Genomic DNA, 19,881 nt, shown 5'->3' with positions numbered 1-19,881 from the left:
CAGCCTATGGCCAGAGCTGTTTTCCACCTTCAGAAATTGTTTTCTCTATTTGGAAGTTGTCACAGATGAGTTTATCGCAGTTCTTGAACAGAAATGCTTGCAATTGTCACTTTTCTCCCTGTGTACATCAGATTTTAATAAGAGGTGATAATTTTATTGTCCCACTGAGAATGTAATCAAAGATATGTTTGATACACAGGGTAAATAGTTGATGGAGATGGCAATGTTTAAATTCAAGGGTTATTTTGTGTTTGCTATTTACGGACCATCTGGAAGCAGGAAATACTGTCAATGAGACTTTCAGAAATCAGCAGTATGAAATAGATGAGAAGACAGGGTAAGGTAAATCTACTGGTTGGACAGATCAGATGATATTGCTGGGAATATTTCTGCTCAGCAAAAAGCAGACAACACTTTTTTGATAAACATATAATTTTTGTCACCAAAGTGTTTTCAGGAAATATTTCTCAGTTTGGAGAGGAGGGGGTGGGGGATACTCTCTGGTAGGGTGAGAAGAGGGGATTTTACTCTGAAACAGGACCTGGGGAATTTACACAGAAAGGGAGATAAGGGTTCAATTCCTGCTCTGGCTCAGCCTGGGATAGGAATTTGAGCTGATTGCGTCCCACACTAATTGCTCTAACTAACAGATGTGTGTGTCTGTTTAATTTGTGGCTGTTTAACTTGGGTCAGTTTGGGAAGGCTGGGTTTTAATAACTTGTTGTTAGGGCATTTGGTGGGAGTAGGGGAAACTTGGCCAACATCATGCAGGGTGTATGCTATCACACAAGCCATGTTGGTGTACAGCCATGTCGCAGAGGTCACAGTCCTCTGGAGCCGATAACTAGAATGTGCAAGAGGAGCCCCTGACACATGACTGACTCATCCTTGGAATAGGTTTGGGGATATATTGAGTGGAAAGGAAACTTGTCCTACTTCTGGTTAGGCTTTGTATTGAGCCTTTTTTCCTGGCTTGTGATTTTAGCTTCTTCTTCCATTTTCCCCTCTGTAGTATTTTATTTCCCTTGACTTCCGTCATCTTCTCCTTGCTTTTTCCCTCTTTAGCTGTATAAATGTCAGGACTGTTGGACGAAGTAAATTAATTTTCAGAAACTAAATCTCTGATTTGCCCACAGAGCCCTTTTAGGGCAGGTCATTTATTCCAATTCAGGAGTTTTCTGGAGCATCCCAGGGGGTTCTATGTCTTCCATATCAAACTCCTAGGGGGTTCCATGTCTTTGAGTCATCCCTGAATTTAGCTATGCAAATGCTGGCTATCAGCTGCTCCTTTCATTCAGATCTGGTAACTCTCTCTCCCTGTTTTCCCCAGTCAGGTTCATCCAGCTGAATATATTTAGGCTGGAAATGCATAGTAGCCCAGATCAGTCTAATCACAGTCATCCTGTTCCTGCTGCCACTATTCCCTGGCCATGTCGTCCTGGCCTGTGGCACTTAACAAGTGGATTCATTCAGTCTGCTTTAAAGGCAGGGTTCTCTGGTCAAAGAAATGATTTCTGCCTGATGGATGGTCATACAGCAGAGCAAGGTGGTAACCAGGACAAGGCAAAAGCCTTGTTTCCTTTTGCTCAGCCATGGCTTCTTAAGAAAACATAAGGTCGTGAAAACTGAGAACAAACTTAACAGTACTACCATCTGTAATAGGTATATGGAATGGCCACTGGTGGCTTTTGGAAAGATTTGTAGATAGTAGCTTGACCAGCACAACCTTACAGTGCATATTATGTACAATTTTAAAGCATTGAATTTAAAGGTTTTGTTTTTTTCACCACTAATAATTCACCTTCCCTTGGCAATAAATATTCAAAGGAGCCAAGACATGATGAAACCCTTTGGATGCTGTAATTGTCCTTTGTTTTTATTTAGCACAGACATGATCATTAGTATAGCTGGTTAAGAAGCAATAGCTATATCTAAGCGAAATGATTAAACCAAAGTATTTTTGGTTAGTGAAGTACTTTGGTTTCTTGAAATTTTCCAATGAAAAAAATTCTTCTCTTCTGTCCTGCTTGGGTTGTTACTCCTATCTCTTCAGGTGAACAAATTCAGGCAGGACTGACAATAGTTCTGTGTCTTATGATGTCCTACTATAAAGTGTTTGTTGTCTTCTAATGCTTTAAGGAGTGTTGATGTGTTGAAGTAAACTATATCAGTCAACAGCTTATAAACAGGTTTAACAGATTGGTGATGATACTTGAGAAATTCAGTGGAAGAAGGCATCTTCTAAATATCTTAATCTGTCTGAGGCACCTTCTGGTGCCTTATGAAAGGTTACCATTATAGTGTCTGATCCACCTCAGGTTTATGGTCTAGTAGTCATGGGATAGGATGCCAGTGGGGAATTTACTGTGCCTTTGTTCTAGATGACTTGTGACGTTTACAGACTTGGGTCCTACTCTGGTATGAACTCTTTCTGCCAGCTGCTTCTTCAGAAGTGGTTGCATACTCTCCATTAGCAAGGCTGGTAGACCCATATATGCAGCAGCCCCTCAGGCTAGTGCAGTTGTCCTGCACTGTGAGGTTTATCTTATACTGTGTTTACAGCCTATTGCATGGGTCTGTTGCTGGCTGCACCTGGAACATGTAAAGTGCTAAGAAGACTCAGGAAAAAGTAGATACAAATTTTTTGTTCTGCTCAGTCAAAATGGACAGCTATCATTTTAACTATACTCATTCTGTTCTTAAGCTGAGGTGGACGTCTTTATGTTGGCTCCACTTCAGCTTCCACAGAAACAGAACTTTTTCTGGCATCAGAAAAAGATGCAATTTTCATGCAGCAGGTGTTTCAATCAAATATGCTGGGATCAAACTAATGTTTATCAAGTACCCAAATCACAGCTTTATGTACTTGGAGGGCATTGCCCATAGGGATGTAATGCATCATCAGGTAGAGAAGCTTAAAACTCAGTGAAGGAGAATAACAAATCACAAATCAACAAACTCAATTGTATTAAACATGCTGCCCAGAGAGGCTTTCCTCTGGCAAGGAAATATTCAATGCAAATTTACTATTATGAATTTTTAAAATAAACCAACTGTAGATATATCATAGTTTTTTGGTAACATAGAAGCAGTTGGGATCCATAGTTGTTTGGTAACATAAAAGGAGCTCCTTTTCAGATACCTGCTTGTTATAACCTTGGTCCTGGAAGGAATAGTTATTGCTGTTTAATCAACCTGAATTTGGTATGACAGAATCTTACCAAATACTTGCTTCTGAGGGGGTTGTTCTTACTAAAATTTGAATAACATGCTATTAAGAATGATGGTGTTTTAAATCAGTAGGGATACTAAAAGAAGTAAAAATAGACAGGACATCATGAGATTTCCCAGCAGCTGACATGTTTGGCCTATTATTATACAGCTGAGTTGATCTGAAAAGATACATGAATTTCAAGGAGTCTTAAAAGCAGTGCCAAATAAATTAAATAGATGGGAAAGAGTTTTACAATGTGTTTTGGTTAGTCAAAATCAGAAAACTTTGAGATGTTCTCTTTTGAAATTATTAGTGTCCAGGAGGATGCTGGATTATGGATTCCCCGTAACTATATCTTTCATGTAGCCTTCTAATCCCTTGTAGTTTTGTGCTAGGATCAAGTTAAACACTGTCAATTAAAGACAAATTGATACAGGGGGGATTGTTATTTTTGCTGCTTTATGAATGGGTAGGCAGTATCTAAATAAGGAATACTGCCTTAGTTATTGTTATAGCTAGAAGATCCACAGTAGTTGGGCAGGGAACTACTGCAGGAACTAAGATACCCTGCAGTCTGTGGGAACTTGGTAGTTCCCTCTTCTGGACCCTAAACACATGGGGCCTGGCATCTCAGCCTGGCAGCTCCTAGTTTCTGGCATGGGAAATAATGAATGAATGTATAAGCTCTGGTACCCATATCACGTAACATCAGAAGTTAGTAAAAGACGTGAAGACCACAGAGAAACCAACCTAATGTTTCCCATATAATAGTTCTGTGCAGTTTTCATATGTTTCATTTCTGGAAGAAAAGTAGTATGTTAGGGTCTCTTGGTGGCATTGCTCAGAAGGGATAGATTTGAGGTGGTTCAGAGATATAAGATATTGCCCATGTTTTGCCCATCTTATTTTGTAGTTTTCTGTTATCTTTAGTTTGTTTCTCTTATTTCAGAGGTTGAAGCACTGGGACATTCTCCCCTGGGAGGGTAGGAGTCACTGTTTATACTTTGCACCTCAATTAAATCTCTGCACCATGAATTAAAGTTAGTAATAAAACCGTTTGCCTCTGTTTTCTGGCTCTGCCACTCCCCACTTTTTCAGAAGGCCTTCTCTACCAGTGCAATACCATAATTTCTGTCAGTGACAGCTCATAACAAAGCTTGTATCAGAATATGTCTTAATTGAGCATCGTTCAACTCTTTATTTTGTTTTTAGTTTCTCAGCTCCTTTAATGTTGTCTTAATAGTTTGTTGGTTTTTGTTTTTGTTTTCTCTCTGAAAACTTCCTTTCGGGGCTTCTTTTCAAATTAGCCAGCATTGAAATGATCATAACATAGCTTCTCTTATCTTTTTTAATTTTTTTTTCTTTTTTTAAATGCACAAAATTATCTCCAGTGGCATTAAGTTCAGAGATTCACACAGTCTAATGTGCATTCATAAATCTGAGCTGACTTCACTGATGTATTTGAATTTACAGTCTCTTAACAGAGATCACAGGTTGACCTCAGATACCACAATATTCTCTTTATTGGGAAATTTAGAATTTTCTGGTGCACTGTGTTCAGTGACACATTGATAGGATTATCTGAGGATGGAAAGCAAAGGCTTGCATTCCCTTCTCCTTTCTATACATCTTCTCTGTTTGAATGGTAAATTACAGGGACTGAGATTCAAGGTGATCATGTTAATAACCAAGGTTGAATTCAGAACAGCACTTTTCCTGGGAGGATCTTTCTTTCATCTTTCATGTAAAAGTGTTGGCCATGGTTTGGATTTATTTTGGTCTTTGTTCTCTCAGTAGTAGACTTCCTAAGGGCTTGTCTGTGGCTGCAGCACTGCCGAGTGTTTTTTCTCTGTCACAGTCACTTCCCACAATGTCACCCCACTGACTACTTGGGAGCAGCACTAATCAAAAGTAAGGACCCAGGCCATTAATACGGACACACAGGGTGAGGGGTAGTGGTGTGTGAAGTCCTTTAACTTGCACAGAGGTACTCTGGATGGCAGTACTCATCTTGTGCTCAGCTTTTATCGTTAGGTTTTTGCTTTCACACTGCAATTTATTAACATGCAAATACTGTCTTTATGTGTCTTGGTCATGAAGGCTTCTAGGTGAGAGTGCTTTCTTTTTACTTGTTAACTTTTTCACAAATGGAATTCTGCATCTGCAGCGACCCGTCTCTTATTTGTTTGTTTACAATACCAATCACATCCTTGTTTTATCTTGTCTCAGGGTTGTGTGTTTTGTTTATACTCTTCTATCAATGATAATCGAGGATCTGATCAAATGTACATCTCTTTGTCTTGACTTTGTGGAGCTTGCTGATTAATGTGGGGTGGAAAATAGAATGTAGTAGAGGCTGTTCATTTAGTGAGGTTTGTATGCACAACATGATGTGTTGAACTCCTCCCCAAATATACTTTCCTTCCATGTCCTGCTGTCCCCTGTTTGTCCACTCATGTCTTTCCAAACTTTGTTTCTGGTGCTCTGCCTAGATAAATGTTGGCCTTCTGGACGGGACTGAGGAAATCAAGACTGCATTCCTGTCTCTGCCAGTGTCCTGCTGAACCCCCTCTGCTATGTTGGCTGGAATGTGGCAATATTAGTCCCTTCTGCCCCACATCTGTGTCATATTGTTGTACATGATAAGAGGACCAGATAACACAGGCCAGTGCAGCTGATCCTGGAACCTGCATTCTGCTGTGGCAGCATGGTGCTCCTCTTCTGACCAAGCTGTGGGCTACCTGAAACCCTAAGACAGGCCCTGCTTCTGCACATAGCTAGCCTAGATCTGCAATGACAGGTGTCAAAGGGTCCAGGTAATCCAGGAATACCATGAGACAAAGGTAGCTGCTGGATAGAACATGTCACGTGGCATTTACTGGAGAAATATCCAGCCTGTTATAAACCACTGCCCATACTGGGGAGCAAAGGGCAGACTAAGGTCAAGTCTTGTTTTCTTCAACATCCTGAACAGAATTTGGTCATAGCCAAATGAAGTATAGAACTTGGCTACTACAAAGCAACCTTGTGCATGCTTTGACCATGGTGGAGCAAATGCCCCCTGCATTACATAAACATATCCAGCTCCCATAGCAACAGCATCCATGTCACCAATTCAGTGATAACCATGTTGAAGCAATCTGCAGATATTTAAATTATATACGATTGACTTGTCAGTTTTGTCACATATGTTTATATGCAAACAGATCTCACGACTAGCGCTTCCAAAAGTCACTAAGAATGTGTTAGTGCTGAAGACTCAGCAGCTTTTGCTGATTGGATCTGACCTGAATATTAATCATGTTTTTCCTTAGATGAGCATTAAATCTTTTCTGCTTCTGGAGACCAACATCCAAATTCAAATATTTAATTTGCTCGTTGACATTTATTAAAATAGCTCCATGCTTGAATATCAATTTAAGGCAGCAGTCCTAATTCTGTTAGTCTAGATGACGTTGGAAGTAAATTTAAATCTGATTGAGAAGCATTTCATACTCACTAAGAAGAGGAGGAAATGAAAGGTCAGTGGTATAAAACGTTGATATCTTCAAACACAGCAGAGTTTAAGATTTTTGGTTTTTGAAGTAACTGAATGAAACCTCAAAAACAGTACAATAGGGACATTTCAAAATGTTAGGAGAGGGGTCTTCTAATGCTTCCCAAAACAGGCCTCAGCATCCTAACGAGGCAGCGACCTCCTCTTGCTTAGAGATGAAATAAGGGATGTTTGAAGCCCCTCAGATCGTTTATGTTTAAGTCTTACTGTGAAAATTCTTGGCTTGGTAGGTTAAATATGGATTCAGTAGAGATGAATGTGTTCTGTGAGCATTTTGCTACACCAGAGGAGAAAGTTGCTAATTCAAAGGTTGCCATTTAAGTGGGAAAATATACACATATATATGCACATATATTTTAGAAATCTTACTTTTGAATGATATTAGACATGTAAGGTCTTTTAACTTCCAAATAATATGAGGAAAGACATTTACAAGTATAAATGTGAAGGAAAGGCTGCATTTTTCAGGTAAGATGAAAATAAGAGAAAGGTGGACAAGAACCTTTGTTGACCTCTTTAATCAGTTTTTCAAGTAAACAGCTGTTTACTTCTATTAATAATTGGCTTATTGGGTATAATTCCAGTTTTACACCACTTGCTTTTATGATTGCTTGTACTGTTGACCTGGAAAATTTAATTGTGAAATTATTGTTAAATTCCTTTTATTGTGAACCCATGTGGCTGTGATAGAAATGTGTTTAATCCCCTAGGAGTAGGGATCAGCTAGAAGCATGTAAGTACAAAGGATTATTTTTTCTCTTTTTAAGAAAAGCTACTGTATATTTACAGATCAGTAGATTGGTACATATTCTTTCAGTACAGAATAAAGGGCTAGTTCTTATTGCAAATAGTGTGAGGTTTGGTTTGAGGGCTTCTGTTTTGGTTCACTTTCACTGCATTTCTCTAGAAACACTTCTTTTGGCCCCTTTGAAGTGGTCTTGCTGTTTCCTTAACCTTGGCTATCAAGCTGTGCTACTAGTGACCTGCTGAAGTCAATGATAAGTGAAACTTCCCTATCCTAAAATACAGCTATCTGCCAGCATGCACAGGGTTCCAGTGACCAATAACAGTTTGAGTAAAGCTGGTTGCTTACCTAGGAGATACTGTTCTGGATTCCCAATGGAGTATTGTACTGAAAAGCCTGAAAACTCATGAAACAACTTGGACCAAGAGTCAGTGTGAATTAACTCCAGCTGGGATTTCATACTGGAAAGTTCTTCCTGGGTGCAATATTTCAGGAATGCATGAGAGGTAGCATCTGGTCATATTAAAGACTGCAAATAAAGGACATTGCTGGTGACAATTATTTTGTCAAATGCCTACCCTAGGAAAAAGTGACCATCCTATTTTGCAAGCAATGAAAAGAGACACCAGGCCTAGTGCATTATGTAGATGACATCTGTTGCTTTCTTTTTTGGCAGACATGGCTTTTCTCTGGGAACTAGGAATTCTCTGTGCAAAGTTTGGGGTCAGAAAGAACTTCTGTTGATTACATTGTTTTGATAAAGATGCCATGAAAATCTTTAAGCAACTTTAAAGGTTGATAAGGCTTTCCAAAGAGTAATTTTGTTCGTTTGGTTTGCAATTGCATGGCAAAGTACAATGATGCTTCATTGTCTCTCTCTTACTCTCAGTTTAGTTGAAGGAACACAGAACAATTTATTAAGGCCTCTGGGTTCTCATTTTTTTTTAACTTAATATTGAAAGAAAATTACAAAGTATTCATGGTCTCAGTCATTCAAGAAGAGGAATTTGGCCCAACACAGTTACTCTCCCACTACAGCTCCCCACCGCTCTAGTACTCAGCTTCTCTGAGAAATGATGCTCACTGCTTATTTACACAATCCCTTTAACAGCAGATGAGCAGCTTCGCATATGCTGTTTGCGGAACATGCCTTTCTGCAATCTGGAAAGACTATGTAGGAGACAGCTGAGTCTCTGTACTCTTGTAGTCTTTGAACTGAGTCCAAGCCGTGTCAGTCTTCCTAGGCCTTTTGGGCTGAGAAGGCTCCTCTTCACAGCCAGTAGAAGACAACTGAAAGCAAACTGCTTGGTCACCACAGCACACTCTCTGAGATGAGATCTAGAACTTGTTAGGAGAATCCCTTACCGAAGCCTCACAGCATTCAGTTTTAGAAACACCGAAACATCCCCAAAACTGTCATTCTCCATTTCTTGACAATGTGGTTGACACCTCCAGGTTCAGCAATTCTGTGGAAGTCAATCACAGAAGTTTCCATGATGCTTGGAATACTTTGCAGTCTGATGAGCAATCATACTTTTGGATCTGGTCTGTGGTCCTGGCAGTGTGGAGATTTGAGATTCATAGAATCATAGAATAGTTAGGGTTGGAAAGGACCTTAAGATCATCAAGTTCCAACCCCCCTGCCATGGGCAGGGACACCTCACACTAAACCATGTCACCCAAGGCTCTGTCCAACCCGGCCTTGAACACTGCCAGGGATGGAGGATTCACAACTTCCCTGGGCAACCCATTCCAGTGCCTCACCACCCTCACAGTAAAGAACTTCTTCCTTATATCCAATCTAAACTTCCCCTCTTTAAGTTTTAACCCATTATCCCTTGTCCTATCACTACAGTCTCTAATGAAGAGTCCATCCCCAGCATCCCTATAGGCCCCCTTCAGATACTAGAAGGCTGCTATGAGGTCTCCACGCAGCCTTCTCTTCTCCAGGCTGAACAGCCCCAACTTTCCCAGCCTATCTTACACAGGAGGTGCTCCAGTCCCCTAATCATCCTCAGATTGATTGGCTTGTACTAAAGGAGGCAAAAATCATCCCTGAAATCAGGATTTCCAAGCTTCCCATGTTCTGTGCTAGGCGTCAACATGTGTCAAGCATGTGTGTACGATTGTATGGACTGTGGCTTTTCTTTACACAGAAGATGTCAGAGTCTGGGACTAGAAGAAATCTCATATTGAAAAAACTATTTTCTTATTAAATCATATTTATCTTTATGTCAGAAAATTAAGTATTTCCAGTTTGAGGCTGAATGCAAAACAGGTCATTATCAATGTGTCTGTACTCTCCTCCATCACACTGTGACCATTCAGGTGGAAGGTCTATGTGAGTACACTTCTCTATTTCTCTCCGTCTTAGCTAATTTTTAAAGATTTAGATTTGGGGATGGCCTGTTTTATTAGCTCTTAATTCTTAGTTTGAAAATGCTCTGAAGTGAACTGTTAGTTTTGCTTGAGCATGTTGAAGCTCATGATCCTCCTAGCCAATTTCACCAGGGAGTTTCACAGATGTTAGCAAACTGCCAAGAAGATGCTTGGGTTTACAGCAAGTCTCTATCCTAAAAACAGCAAGTGCATGAAGAATTAGTGTCAGCCTGTTTAGGTAACACATGTGCTTCAGTCATGTGGGCAAAGTGGTCCCCCTGAGAGAGCAGCAGTCCCTGGAGGACTTGTCCCTAGGACTGCTGCTTTCCTTTGGCTGCTATATTGAGTGAGAAGCCACAGCAAGCAAGCCAAAAGAAGAAAGATTATGCTTGTATTGCTTCATATTTAAGGCATTTTGAGCACAGACGGTTGAAGGTTACATACCCTGTTTTCAAATACCAAGGCAAAAAAGGACTACTCAGTTCTTCCCAAATGATTTTCCTGGCCTGGGTCTGGGGACATTTGCTGTAGGAAGGTGCTGTTTCCAGCAGTGTGAAGAAAGAAGCATCACACAAGTTTCTGTTTTTAAACTGATCTTAGATAATAAATGAACAGATTTTCTTGCATCTCTTTGAGGGTGGGTGTGATGTCTTGGTCCTGTGTGCATAGGAGAAGTGCTTATTTTATTGATGAGCTCAGAAAGCAGCTTCTAGTGATCTTTAGATCAGGCACATGTAAAAGAAGAGATAAACATGATAGCTAATGATACATAGTAAAAGCAAGCCTTTAAAAGTTGTTCAGGCTCCTGATTATGTCCTCTTTCTTTGTCATTTCTCCAGCCATGTCCAGGCTTAGATTTATCCAATCTTTCTACATCCAAATATTGCATTCCTGAAGGATTGGCACAGCTAGGAGCTAATGCTGTTTGTATATGATCTAATAGAGATACAGAGCTGAAAGACCTAACACTGCCAGCTGGGTCTAAACCTTCTCACTATCTGTCTGTGCAGCTGTATGTACATGCCAGACTGGTTAGGAAAGGAGATTTGCTCATTTTGATGGTGCATTGTTATATGTTTTATCAGCTCTAGCAAGAGAAGGAAAATTCACTAGAACTGAGCATTTTTATGAACACTATGGAAAATCTTGGCATCGCATTTTGGTTTTCCTCCGTTGTTTATTAAACTCATGATTGTGACCAACCCCTTTGCCTTTGGGACAACATTAAAGATGTAGGCTTAAGCATGAGCTAAATCCTTTTTATAAACTACATGAGAATCACAGGCCCTGGATAGCATGGTTTATGTTTATTGAAAGAAACTGTTAAGGGTGTAGTTGCTGTCCTTCTATAACTTGTCTGCTTTGGCAGGGAGTGGGAAGCCCACAGCTGTGTCTAACTACCTGTCCACTCCTGCCATTAATTGTAATATACATATGTGACCAGCTTGCCCTCAGATTGCAAGGTAAACAGTTTTAAAATAGGGCAGGTATTGATAGACCTTTGCTAAAATGCTTGGGTCTTTTTTAACTTTTTACATCAAGTTTCAGGGAGAGATGAAGGGGATACATTAGAGTAAGCAAGTTTTTAAATGTTTCTTATTTCCCAGGTGGGTAGGGTAGGCAATGGGTACTCATCTAGCTTTTTTATTCTCAAGTGCTTAGTATAGGACAAGGGTCTCTGCCATTGGCCTAGCATATGCCATTCAGAATATCTTCCATATTATCATCTCAATGCCCAGATGGGACCTGTTGCCTGCAAACTCAAGTGAATCATCCCAGCTGACTAAATCTATTGTGTTGCATATACCTCAATGGCTGCAAAAAGATCTTTGTGTTTGGGAGGAGAAACTGATTTGCATAAGCTTCATTTTTATTCATGCAATAGCTGTACTCTGCCAATTATGCTATAAATAAACTAATGTGTAGGCAGGTAATGTATAGTACATTCATGCCTGTCCCCTCTGTAGCGAGAACCATGTAGATACAGACAGTGTCAGAGCATTTCAGGGATTACAGTTTCTTTCACAAGCTGCTCAGGGAAAATAATTGACATACCTGCATGCCTGCAGCACTCTGAGTATACAGCAGGAGAGTAGATTTCATGGCTTTAAAGCCACATGCTGTGTTTTGGAAACTCATCACTGTCTCTTCAATCTTTGCAAATGAGTACAAGCAAGGACCTGATACACTGTTTTACCAGGAGCCAGTTGTCATATATGGGCATGTCAGACTATTCTATTTGGGTTTCTTAAATGTCTGCTTTCAACGTACACAGCTCCCCACAAATTAAATCAAACCTAAGTAAGTTTGCTGTACAGATAAATTCTATTTGACTCCAAGGATAAAGGGGATATAATTCTCAGACCCACCTCTTCCAGTGGGGAGTCTGGAGGAAAAGATTTATAAATAAAGGTTGTACATAAGTGGCTGAAGGGATATATGGAAGTACAGAAATGGGTGAGATGCTATGGAAAATTTTATTATATACCCACTCATGCTTCCATGCTAGTCTACAAACCATATTTCAAATGCTACCTGTAATTAAAGAGTAATTTTTAAAGACATTCTGAAGTCAAATAGGATTTTTCAGTAGAATTTACACTCCTCAATGATTTCTACAAATGGATCTTAAGCTCCTAAAACAGGTAGGTGGTTTGGAAAATTTTACCCTGTAGGGCTTATTATTGATACTTATTTTGAGTTGCTGGCAACAAAATTCTTGTTCCTTCTTCATGGCTTAGACCTATGCACTGCTGGGAACCTGAACAGAGCAGCTGTGTTTCCTGAAGCAGCAATGCTTGGTGACACATTTTAACTTAGGGAAAGTAAACGTCACATGGAAAGTGAAGGGGCAAAAAATACTGAAGGAACTGGTTTGAGATAGTGAAGGTAACCTATTGTACAGATCATCCATTCCTGTATTAGAAGATACCCCTTTGGAGGCTTTTTACGGCCTGTGAGGAGGTCAAAGCCAATATGGGGGGACACCTGTATGGAGTCCTGACAAGGAACTAGGGGCAGAGGACCATCTCCTCTGGTGTCCTTAAGTTTTTTCCTAATCCTTCCAAGGTGGTGTTCAAGACTGGATCTCTGTCACAGACTAGCTGTCTCTAATTTTTCTCTCACTTAATTATTCCATATCTTATTTGCTCTGCCAATGCACCTACCTTTTTTTTTTTTTCTGTTCCTGTTTTAGTGTCTTCAGTTTTATCCCATCCCACTCTCTCAGGACTTTCTTCCCCCAATCCTAAATCCAATTGAAAAAAAAGCAATCTTGTAATCAACAAATCTTCTTGCTTGACTGACTCTGTTCAGACTTTTTTTAGTTTTCCATAAGAGAAAACTGACAGTTATCATTTGCAAGGTGCATGACTTATTTTTCCTGCTGCTCACTTCCAATATATTTTGCTGCTCTGGAAAGGCAAATAGTTTTTCACTTTCAAAGTTTCTGTGTTCTAAGTCGTAAAAAAATTGAAGGTTTCATATTGTAACAGCAATGAAAAGGTATGACTGAAGAATAAAAGTTCCACTAGAAGTTAATGTGTGCGTGCTTGTACATTTGTGTATCTATTCATAGATGGAAAAGGGCGGATAGGTTGTTTTGCAGGAGGAGATGGTTGTTCTTTAGTCCTGATTTTTTTAAAGCTTTCAGGGGAATTTTTCTAGGGGAGAGACTCAGGTAATTACATGGTAAGGCAATTTCTTCAATAATTTTAAAATCTCCTAATCCAGTTGGAAAAGGAGATACTTAAAGTCATTGTGCTCCTATGTGATTAATGAGAATTGGTGGCTGGAAGAGGTGAGCTGTGCAGATTACTGCCCTTGCTGAGGGCAGGGCACCAAATATAGCCCTGAGAAATTGTTAGGGAATAGCTAGATCAGGGTCTGGCTTCCATGTACTGGACAGTATAATCTGCATGAGTTTTGCTTTAGATTAGCCACATAGCTTCTTCCAGGCAAGACTGTCCAAGAGTAAAAGAGGTCTGGGGAAGGTACAAGTATAGTATCATGGGACATGCATCCTATAGGTACAGGATGCCCACCTTCAATGGTTTCACTGCTCACTGGACAGCTTGTTTGGGTGGGCTTTTTTCCATGCAACTTCCACAAACACCAAATTATTCCAATACTACGTAACACTGCTGAAAGATATTAAAGGGATTCACTCACAGGAGGGTTGGCCTGTGGCTTTAACATTTCTTGCCAGGTAAAGTGTAGATTATGGGATTAAATATACTGTACACTGCACTGAAACCAACTATGGAGTACAGCCATTTATTTCTCAAAATAAAATAAAACCGGGACTTCTTGGATATCCTAAAATAACGTTGGAAATACTAAACATGGAGGCAGAAGGTGCATCTTTTAGGAGAGATACAAGAGATACACATCTTTGCATAGAAAAGCAAAGTAAAGGTGATATTGCTACGTGGAGTTCTAATACCGGGTTGCCTGTCATTAGAAATGTTATCATGGTGGACATGTGCTTTCCTTGAGCTCCAAGAGAAACTAATCACTCCAGTTTCTCTTAAGAATTTCAAAAAGTGCTAGCAAGAGGCACCAGCTTCTTTCCATTGGTACAATGGCAAGCCTGATGCCCACTCCTGAGAAATTTTCTCTTCCACTGGAGAGAAATTCCACCTGTCATAAGTTAAACTTAGTAGATGTGGGATTTAGCCAGCGTAACCCAATTGAAAGTTTTGTTGAGGAGGTTTCATTTATGCTTTTGAGTACTGTATATTTTATCTGTAACTACAAAACAACATCCAAACATTTTCTACAAAATTTCTACAAAACATTTTCTACAAAATGTTTGGCTGTTGAAGTATGGTTTGGGATGGTGACCTATGTACCTTAGCTTGCTACTTCTCTTACTCGGTGAAGCAGTAACCTGCTTTAGATTCCTTGATACAGTTTTTCATTACTGTTAAAAACAAGTGTGCCACTCCCTTCAAATCTTATTCCTTCTGTTTTATGAAATGCTAGGTCTGCTCCTAGAAGCATTGATAATGCATACAGTTTGAAATTTCAGTATTCAAATACTGACAGCACCTGGTACATGAGAACCTATTTAAGTTGATAAGGCAAAGCTAAGTGAATCAGATTATGTGTTTCCTAAGTGTACTGAATAAAATGGTGTGTAACTCTTATACCCGCATTGCTCTTTATGAAAATGTCTGAGAAGATGCTTTAATTCCCACTTGAAAGTACTAGAATTTACATAAAAAAGCATAGAATTCTTAAATTAAGAAGGATATCACCAGTTAGCTAATTGTCCTGCAGGATATTTAGGTTGCCAACACCTTCTTGGCAGAGCTGAGCATAGAGAAAATGCTAAAGATAGAATGAGAAGTTCACTATATGGGATTTCTTTTTTCTGGAAAACCAGAATGGGGAGTGATGTCAGACCTTATACTGATCACTGGTGGTGCAGAGAACCTCAGTCTGAGGGACAGTACTTCTTGTGCTCTTTCCTTGACTTAAGAGAAATGTGTTAATGAATCATCAACAAAACTTCTTTAGTCCCAGGACTTTTACCAAAGACTTCACAGGCGCATCTGCTTTTGCTGAGGCATAGCAGGAAAGTGTTGGCAGGATCAGAGCTCAGGGAGTAGCACTGCAGGGCCTGAGCCTTAGTGCTTGTGTTGCTCCAGGCTTCCTTTTATTTAAGAACAGCAGCTCTTTATGATTAGCTGGTATGAGGTAAGCATGTTATAAATCTGCAATTTTAGTTGTTCTGGAGAGTTTCTCCAGTGGTTTTGGACAGTTTAACTGGAAAAGTGCCTTACAGGGGAAGACTGGAAAAAAAAAAACAACATGAGGAGACTGGAATGGAAGATAGGGCAGCTGGTGTGAAAGAGATTTCACAGGCTTTTTATGTTGCATGGCATGGAAGATTCATCTGAGCTGTCTTTTCTCTGGAAGGCACTTTACATGGTTCAAAAAAAGAGCCATCCCCTTACATGGGATGTGACCCTGCATGCTGACATGCATGTTCTTTCTAGTGTGCCTTCCTCTGAGGGTGACATGCCTCCTTCATGTGATCCTACCATACAGGCTGGACTTCGTGTTCTGAGTCTGACTGCACCTTAAGTTCCACCTGATCAACCCATGCTTTCTCTGGAGACTTTTCAATCATTTCACATCTCATTTAAGGTTCAGCAAGATACAGAAGCCTTACCAGCTTGAAATAATCCTATTAGTCTCAATGGGCTTGCTCAGATACTCCAAGCTGGAAGGCGCTTTGCTAGACTCTAGAACACGGCATGAGGAAAATGCAGCTTTTGTTCCTTTTGATTCCTTAGAAAACTCCCCTTGGCTCTGAGGAAAACTTCAATCAGGAAACATTTCTAGGAACATTAAGAGAACTTTCAATTAATAAACATGGACATCATAGGGCGCCATTGCTTAGGATAAGTAGGTGTTGTTAGCAGTCCTTGAAAAATCACAGTTTTAAGTATTCCAATTCAAATTAAAATGCTATTGGTACTTGCAGTTGCTGCACAAGAAAGAAGAGAGAAGCAATAAGATGCTTAAAGGCTGGATTCCTACTGATGTTGATAGGAAAACTTGTCTGCTTCACAGCAGTCTGATCTTGCCCACTTTTCTATACTTAGCAGAGGAAACAAGTACGATGGCCTGAATGCTGCTGCTTGGGATGTGCAGTGTACATAGACTTTTTAAAGTCAGAGCCTGTGTTTGTTTGTAAAAAGCATTGCAGGGCTGATGCACTTTGGATTGTGCACAACACAAGTTTAGCTCCTTAAGCCCTTACCTATCTCATACCAAACTGCGTTCTGGCCAATGTCACCAAACTGGAATAACAACATTGTAATCCTGCTCAGGTCTTCTAGGTTTTAACTATGATTGTTATAACCAGGTTGTTAGGGAAGAGAAAGAAGACAAGGGATAAAGGAGACATGCTCAGAATTCAACTAGGGTTATGAGGCAAGCTGTGGAATTAAGTAACAAACACATCCTGCCCCTTCTGTGTACCTCTCATTATAAAAGCATCCTCACCTCCCACAGTCAGAAAACTAGTGAACTGCCTGCTTTCCTGAGGGCATCTGTTTCCTTCAGGAGCTGAAATAATCTCAGGCCTTATGACCATTTGGGTAAAGGAAAAAAGTTCCTGAGATCTTTGCTGAGAGGTAGCAGAACTTCAAAAAAACCGAATGGCAGCAGGAAGAAAATACACTGCAAGTCACAGGGAAATTTTATCTAAGGCCCTGCCACTTATCTATTGCTTCTACAAACTGCCCCTGTCTGCTGGCTATGCTGAAACCATGAGAGAGCTCAGCAAGTTAAGATGAGAGACCTGCAACTCTAGGATTTGTGCGTGAAGGCTCTGAAGAAGGGGAGCATGGCTGTGTCCTTCCTGGTGTCTGGCTGCATGCCTCTACAACATGCCAGAGGTTCCCATTTCAGCTATATGCAGCAGTAATGGTGGCAGCAGTGTGGTTTTTGCAATGGTGACAGAGAAGCTGCTGGCTGTTGGATGCTTTAGGACTTTTCTGTTGTACCTAACTGGGACTGGAACTCCCTAAAAACCTTGTCCTGTGTGTGGTTAACAAGTGAAATCTGGCTTTCAGCTCCACAATATAGTGATCCAAGGCAAATGCTTTACAGAATTGTCTGTAAGCTGGTTTTTACAAAAATATATCATGGAGCATTTCTTTCATTAGCTACGACTGAAAAGGCATTGATTTATTATATCCCAAAGTACAGTGAGTCATCACCTCTTAAAAATCTTCAGTCTGATTCAATAAATGATTCCTTATGTTGGGCTAGAACTTTCAGTTTTATTTAGAATATTAACTTGGTAAATAAATGTTAGAACCTTTTTAATGCTTTACATAAGAAAACTTAATCTCAGGGTTGTAAACAGTGCTGCTGCTAATCAGACTGGAAACACTTCCAGCTGGCATTTCTGAAATCTAAATGAGTCCATTTTATCTCTTCATCTTCACAAACCTCTCATTGTGTTGCCACTCCAGAAAAGGAGAAAAATAATTCTGGCATCACTTCCGAAAAGACCATGTGTCTATTGAAAATGGCCTAGAGATAGCTATAGACACACTGTTTAGTACAATTTTTATCATTATTTTTGATACAGATTCACCACAAATGGTAGCTTGCAGCAAAATCTGGTTTTGTACTGACTCAGATGGAATCATAATCATCATCAAATCATCATAGAATGGCTTGGATTAGAAGGGACCTTAAAGATCTTTGGAAACTTTCAACAATAGCACATCTCTCATGCAGTGGAAAGCCACAGACTTCCCTGAGTGTGTCTTGCACAAACTCGGTGTGTCATGACAGTGACACTGCCTGGGGTTGGATACGTTCTTTGTAACCTTGCAGTCCTTGTTGGGGATATGTGTATGGGATAGCAGATCGCCAAGTCTGCCACTCTGCTGATGATGCCACCCCTGTCATGGGCAAGAACACCTTCCACTAGACCAGGTTGCTCCCACACCCCCATCCAGCCTGGTCTTGAACACTTGCTGGTATGGGGCAGCGATAGCTTTTCTGTGCAACCTGTGCCAGTGTCTTACCACACTCCCAGTGAAGGACTTCTTCCCAATATCTAATCTAAATCTACCTTGTTCCAGTTTAAAGCCCAAATTACCACATGCCCTGTTACTACTTTCCCTTGTAAAAAGTCCCTCTCCAGATTTCTTGTAGTCCCCTTATAGGTAGTGGGAAGATGCTCTAAAGTCTCCCTGGAACCTTCTCCAGGCTGAACAACCCAAACTCTCTCAGCCTGTCTTTGTAGAAGTGCTCCAGCCCTTGGATCATCTTTGTGGCCCTTGTCTGGACTAACTCCAGCACATCCATGTCACTGTACCTATATATGTATCACCACCTTCACAGTGGTGATGACACAACTGCTAAATCTAAGCCTAACAAATGCACCCAGTGTCATTATCATATATGTAGATATTGAGTAAGCAGAACACAGCTTTGAACTGATATTTTTGTGAATGTGGAGAGCATACTGAGGAAATAATTGTCTTGACTGATGTCATGAAGTCTTGCAGACCCTTTGTAGAAATACACTGTTGGATCTCACAGTATCTTTTGATTTACAGCTTACTCCTGTCTAGATTCCTTAGTTATGTTACAAGGTTGAAGAGCAAGGCAGAATATGAGCCTTTGTGGGCAGATCAACGAAAAGGAGCAGTCTATGAGATGAACTATGCTATATAGAGCTAAGAAGAGCCAAACTAGAAGGGCTGAAATTTCCTAATGTTTTTACAGGACAAGTGAAGAATCTAGTCAAGCTCTGGAACTACTTATATTTTAAAGGGCTTAGAGATGCAAGAAACCAGTGAGGGGCCTGGGGAAGAAGTGATGCCTCAAGGAATGGTGGGAAGCTAGGGCTGTTTAACAGATGAAAACACTAGCATTTTTGCCACTTTTCCACCAGAGGGTAGAATCTCCTGTGGTTTGCAGCAGTTATGGGACTGCAGTCTCACAAACCCTCTAGATACTTCCAAAGTTGGAAGCTAAACAATCTCCCACAAGTTTCACCTGCTGGATTTGAGACTGGGAGTTTGAATGGTAACTGAGTTGCAACTTCACTGAGGAGGATTGTAGCTGCTATGTGATAATCAAATTTGGTTTGCTTGACACATAATGGGATTATTGATTAGACACCCGCAGCTTGTCATTTCAAATCACATCTCCTCTTCATTTCGAAGGAATGAGTGACATAGCCTAACATGCTCAGCATCATTAAATGGAAGCAGTTATTTATGGTGTGCATCAGAATTTAGCACTAATTCCCAGATCTGACAGAAAATAATCACTTTGTGCAAGGCATTTTTATCTTGCCGTTAAAAAGTGTATCAAGAGCTTTAGATAAGAACTGAAGCTGAAATGCCTTCCTAGTCTATACCTAGATGGTCTCATCTGCAAAAAAGAAGCAGGGAGTGGCAGGTCATGACTTAACACAGTTCCCGATCCTTCAGTAACTTC

The 19,881-nt window shown here is 40.3% G+C and overlaps 1 long non-coding RNA gene across 1 annotated transcript; it reads left to right on the top strand.

The window, feature by feature from the left end:
• The first annotated feature begins 263 nt into the window (after nt 1–263).
• Nucleotides 264–19,655, top strand: LOC130600077 (uncharacterized). The gene is made up of 2 exons (XR_008972365.1): nt 264–337; nt 19,331–19,655. It is a non-coding gene; the product is annotated as an uncharacterized LOC130600077 (long non-coding RNA).
• The last annotated feature ends 226 nt before the right edge of the window (nt 19,656–19,881 follow it).

The sequence above is a fragment of the Pezoporus wallicus genome, unplaced genomic scaffold, assembly GCF_028554395.1.
Source record: "Pezoporus wallicus isolate ANWC-B61680 ecotype Strahan unplaced genomic scaffold, APGP_CSIRO_Pwel_v1 contig_2439, whole genome shotgun sequence".
NCBI classification, from domain to species: Eukaryota; Metazoa; Chordata; class Aves; order Psittaciformes; family Psittacidae; genus Pezoporus; species Pezoporus wallicus.
Note: the sequence above shows the minus strand (reverse complement) of the source record. Positions and strands in the feature narration are given on the sequence as shown.